The sequence below is a fragment of the Eleginops maclovinus genome, chromosome 15 (assembly GCF_036324505.1).
Source record: "Eleginops maclovinus isolate JMC-PN-2008 ecotype Puerto Natales chromosome 15, JC_Emac_rtc_rv5, whole genome shotgun sequence".
In the NCBI taxonomy this organism is placed as follows: Eukaryota; Metazoa; Chordata; class Actinopteri; order Perciformes; family Eleginopidae; genus Eleginops; species Eleginops maclovinus.
Window position 1 is genome coordinate 13859939 of NC_086363.1, and position 5639 is coordinate 13865577.

The window sequence follows — 5639 nt, forward strand, 5'->3', positions numbered from 1 at the left end:
AAAAGTAAAGGTGGATGCCCACTAGAGATGGGCTAGAGCTCTAAAGAAGGCTATCATGCAGGGAGTCGAAATGTGAATAAAATATAATGTAATGGAACAATGAAAAAACACAAGCAAGTCCAACATTTATTTCTGTTGTGTGGACCTATGGGGGCATTAAGTCAGAAACCAAAAACATTCTTCACCCCTCTGCATTTAAAAGAAAAGTGATATTAACCCCTGCTCAATGGTTATTGTCAAATTACGTTTTATAATATTCTCTCCTTTAGTTTAGCATAAATGTTTTCGAAGAGGTCAGACTGATTGATTTCAAATAGCAACCCCCTAACTATCACTGAACTACTCTCTATGGTCCTAGCTTGATGTTAATATAATCTATCCTCATTAGAAGGCAAGTAAGATCTAATATATTCATAACTGTATTGGGTAACAGAAGCAACTTTAATTTAAGAATTCAGTCCCCACCCATCAGTTCAAATGGACACTCATTTCTGTTTCAGAATGTGCCCACACATGGCTGTGGGGACTTCTCCATGACTAAACTTCTTCAAAGTTCCATGAGTCAAGAGCGTGTCACCATCTCAGGACTTTTTTTGATTTCACTTTCTTATTAAATAAAACATAGAGCCCTTCTGGGCTTTATTCTGCCCACATTGTTTATTTTCTGCCATTTCCAAAAAGGGACAACACACTACTGGAGTTCTCTGAGCATTTTCCCCCTGGTTTCTCTCTGTGGTCAATCCCTGGCCAGCCCTGACCATCAGACATGTCAAAGTAGTCAAACCAGTCAAAGTCTGACTGGCACTTTTCATGTCAGTCGTAATAGTAGTTTGTTTGAGTTTGCCTCCCGTCATTAATGATTGATTAACAGTGACAGTTTGGGGACCATGCCCTCAATGGGAGTCATAGTCTGGTGACAGCTCCAGAAAGTCAGAGGGACACAAGTGTGTGGGAAGTGTGTGTGTGAAAAAAGATACAATGGCATTGGAGGAAAACATTATTATTTTAAAAAACAACATTTTCTGACAACAGAATTTAAAAGTAGAAGCATAGTTTCAGTAAAAACAACAAAAGCACAAATGACTGTCATTCCAATGCAGGAGACTAATGTTTTTATGCAGCAAAGGAGTCACTGTTATCCTCCATGCCTCAGACTTTGCTATCAGTCATCCGTCTTCTTATCAGCCCTTAGCTTCAAACTAACTCCAAACTCAGTCACAGCACTCACGCATGAGAGACAAAAGCCTACACTAAGGACAAATAATGGCATTTCGGATATATACAAAGTACGTAGACCACAAATTTCCTTCTTTCAGAGAATCACTGAGCCTTCAGAATGAAGTTATCCAAGTTCTATGTTATTTTCCTTTTGTTAAAATAAATAAGAAGTAAATGTTTAGCCGGAAATTGAATCAGTGGTGAGCCAGGAAGATTTGAGGCAGAGATTAGAATTAAGCTCACGTTTATAAATATGAAGTGCTGGAGACCCAAAATCATTGTTTGAGTAGTATGATTTTTGGGTAAGTGACAGTTACATTGTAGTTGGTGAAAGATATCAATCTAATTGTTCCCCTCTGGAGGCTGCGGTGAAGATTGTTTTAATTTCCTAAAGAATAGCTCCTTCTTAGACTGACTTCCTCTAGGTTAGGGGGACAAAGGGCAAAGATAAGCCTCCGAATATATTTGTGCCTCTAATGTATATTCCCAGGAATCAACCTAAATTCCAATGCTAAAAACTACCCTACTCCAGGTTGGCTTTGTGTAGTTAGTGATTATTTACTCCACACTACTGTATATATTTCCTCTAAAAAAGGTCCCTTGGCTGTTATGGAATGGGTAGGGGCTTCGCCTTTCTGGAAAAAGAAGTAAAGATGGGTATTTATGTGTAATGTATTTGACTTTCACACACAAATACATTTTTTTTAGGCAGGTGATGCATTGGACAGTAGCAGATCTCATGATTTTCTATATTCAGGAGTGAATAAAAGTGTGGTCTTCTTGTTCAAGGTCAAAAAACGTCCATTTAGATAGAAGGATCATTAGTAGGCATGGACCATAAGATTATATCCTCTCATGTCCAGGCCAAAATAACTGTGTTTTACAACAAGATCTTGATGATAAAGTCAAATATAATATGCTTAAAACCATTAAAATGGCACTAACTGGAACCACGTTACCTTAAATATTGTTAAGAAATACATTGTTTTTATAGAATCACAGATAAGACGCACAATTTTTTTTTAAATGTGCCTGTTTTCTGATTCTGATCTTTCTAACATGTTAATTCCTGGATCTTCTTTCTGTCTACAGGCTCTTGTATTTACTTCTATAGTATGTAGTGAGCTATAGAGATTTTTCATGTTACTGGTAAGAAAATTCACAATTATCCAAATAATGGAAAGTCCACTGGATCAACTCACTGTGAGTGTTTGATTTTAACAAGACAAAGTCTAATCGTGTCCTATGACTCCTATCCCTAATCACTGGTTGGCTGGCTAGTTGCTGATGAAGCACTGTCATCTTTTTTGTATTCAAGACATGACCCAGTGCTCTGCTGCATTCAAGAGCCGTTCAACATGCTGCACTGACCTTGCTGTTGACCCTCAGCCATTAAAGATTGCAGAGCGAGCCCTATATACAATAAAAACCTACACACACTACCCCTCAACAGGCCTTTACCCTGGTTTTGGTGCAGAGGTGAGATGGGTGATTTTCTTCATATGCAGTGACAAGAGAGAATGAACAGCAGTGCAGCAGTGTGTCTCTGTTCTTCAGGCACCTGATGAGGAACAGGTGTTATCAAATGAGTGCCTGCTGGAGCTTTCATTATCAATATCAACTCAAGATCTCTCATAAGCTGCACACTCAGCATACCATTAACCGTGATGAATTATGGGCCAAAGCCCAATGCATCGAGCCTGCCAAGTGTCACCGTTTGTTTTGCTGGCTTATTCTGCTTTCGATGCCAAGACCGGCCTAATGTTTACAGGGTAAATCAATGAAAAACCCTTTTGACTAAACGTCTGTTTATGAAATAACTAGCCCTCTATTATTAATAATCATAGCTCAAAATTAAAATGCACGGCACAGCTCTATGTGAGAACAATGCAGTGATGTTTTTGCCAGGAATCCTCCTGGGTCTGACAGGATGCAAAATAATTATTCTCAATCGACTACACAGTCAGACCAGTTGGAGATGATTACCACATGTTAATCATGATTTGGAATTAGTTATCTTGCACTTCTGATGTAAGGAATAGCATAGAGGAAAAAGGCTTTTTAAATTGATAACTGCATTGTCCTGTCTCTGACCCCAACAGTACCATGCGGTAAAGAGGGAGAGCATCAGCAGCATCTTATGGAGGTCTGCTGCCACTGCACCATGGTATTTCATAGGATGAGTGAAATGACTGAATGGAGTTGTGAAATAATTGCAAAGCATTCCTGCATAACAGCTTTATACAGTGTATAGGAGGTAGTGCCCTCCAAATTGCATGTATTTCAAGAACTAAAATAATTGTCTATAATACAGTAAACAGCCTTAAAGCATGGCATATGAACTTTGTTTGAAAAAAGAGTGCAATGTTAATATTTAAACCTGAATAATTAAAATCATCTTTTGTGGTTTATTGTCATGATGTGCATTGTAAATGTATAGTAGGAACAACTTCCATCATGGAAAAAACTGTGACACAGACACTAAGGCACTGGGATCATATGGTTAAAATTACATTGTGATATTATTGTATTTAGGGAAAACAAAATGTTATGGAAAATCAGTTAAACGTTTGTATTAAAACATTGGCTATTTTATACAATAAATAAGAGACAAATCAGCTTGCTTCGTCAGATTAGTGCAAAAAGGAAGTCTTGCTTACCGTTATTGTCATAATCGATCCTTCCATATTTATAATTATCACTAAAGACACAGTACTGAATTACAATCAAAAGATTTTTTCAAAGCAGAGCCATAAAATGTATACCTTTCTAAATGAATTCATCAATAATTTAAGGATGAATTAAGCTGTATGTGACAGTTTTACTGTAAATGTGTCAGAAGGCTTTATATGCAATTAGTTTGATAAACATTGGACTCACTTTAAATGTTGTTAAATGTCAGTAGAGAATCTATAATCCCAGATGCTGCAACATTCACATTTAAGTGGTTATAATGTAGCTATAATTAAAAGGTTGTATTGGTCCAAATGTAATTGTTTCCTGTGTGGCTTCTGGTGTGGTTTGAAAGACCCGACACGGAAACGGCCCACTGCAAACTCTCGTATAACAATCACTTGGACAGGAAGTGTCTGCAGTCGCTGTTTGGCGTCCTGAGCTGGGAGCGTGTGGCACAATCAAAACCCTCCTATGTGTTAATGTGTGAAAACTCAACAAACTGTATGCTTGGCACCAACTACAGGGATTAAGTCCAATAAAGAGCAGTGATTTCAACCATTTCTCTTATCCACCTGTGCAAGGGAAAACCCTCAGTAATTCATGGGCATCCCTGCTAATTATGTGACTATAGTCTATTTACTTCTGTATTATGAAACCATCAGCCTTGGGATTCTAAATGGGTTCAGTTCAAAGAGTTCCTCCACCACTCATACTTATAAAATAGTGAGTAAGTACTGGCAGGCCCAACTACTACTTAGTGAATACGAGCGCTTCAAAGACCCGAGGGATGTGGTTTCTGGCCTATAAAAAGACCAAAGCCATTCAGGGACTTTCAAGGCTTTCTGAGGGACAATGCATCAGGTTCACCAACAGAGAGTGCTGTGGCATAACTTTACGTTTCCCTAGTGGCTGTCCTCTGCTTACGATTAAGAATAATCCTTCTCTCAAGGTTCAGGAACTTCATTGTCCATTCAATCCAAATTCCTGGTAACTAACATAACACGGAACATGTGCAGTGTAAAACGATATGTTAAAAACTTAACAGCTTGCAGAGGGGGCCCAGGGCCTGTGGTTCAGGTCAAATTATGAGTTTAAAGCAAAATGCTGAAGCTCTTTTGCTCCCCAGGCTGACTCTACTGACACAAAAATGTGTTTCTTTGACATTATTCACACCTGGAGAGTTGCACCGACCTTGTGGGCGAGACAGCGTAGGCTTTAATATGTCTCATTCCTCCCTCTGTTTCTGTGTGTAACCAAACACTTCTACTACTTCTATTGTCTTATCTGAGATTGAGGGGAAGAAAAAAAACTGGCAGGTGTTCTTCCCCTCGGGTTACAGACTTCAGAAATGAGTAAAATAGAGGGTGGGAGTTGGAATGAAAGGGAACACGCATGCATGCATGTATACAGCAACACACACACACACACACACACACACACACACACACACACACACACACACACACACACACACATGCACACACACACACACACATGCACAAGCATATACTTTGACACACATGTCTGAGTGTGTTGCAAGATCACACGGCCAGTGCTGTTACATGCAGTGTAAACATGTCTGAGGGTGTGTATTAAATACTCATTACAGAGGACTGGGTAAGCTCTGGGAGAGACTGGGAGAGAAAACAAACAAACCCCACAGGGTGGCTGAGAGGGGTGGTGAGGGGCCGAGGGAGGCCTCTCCCAGTGTAATTCAAGTTCAATAACTGACCCTTAACCTCACT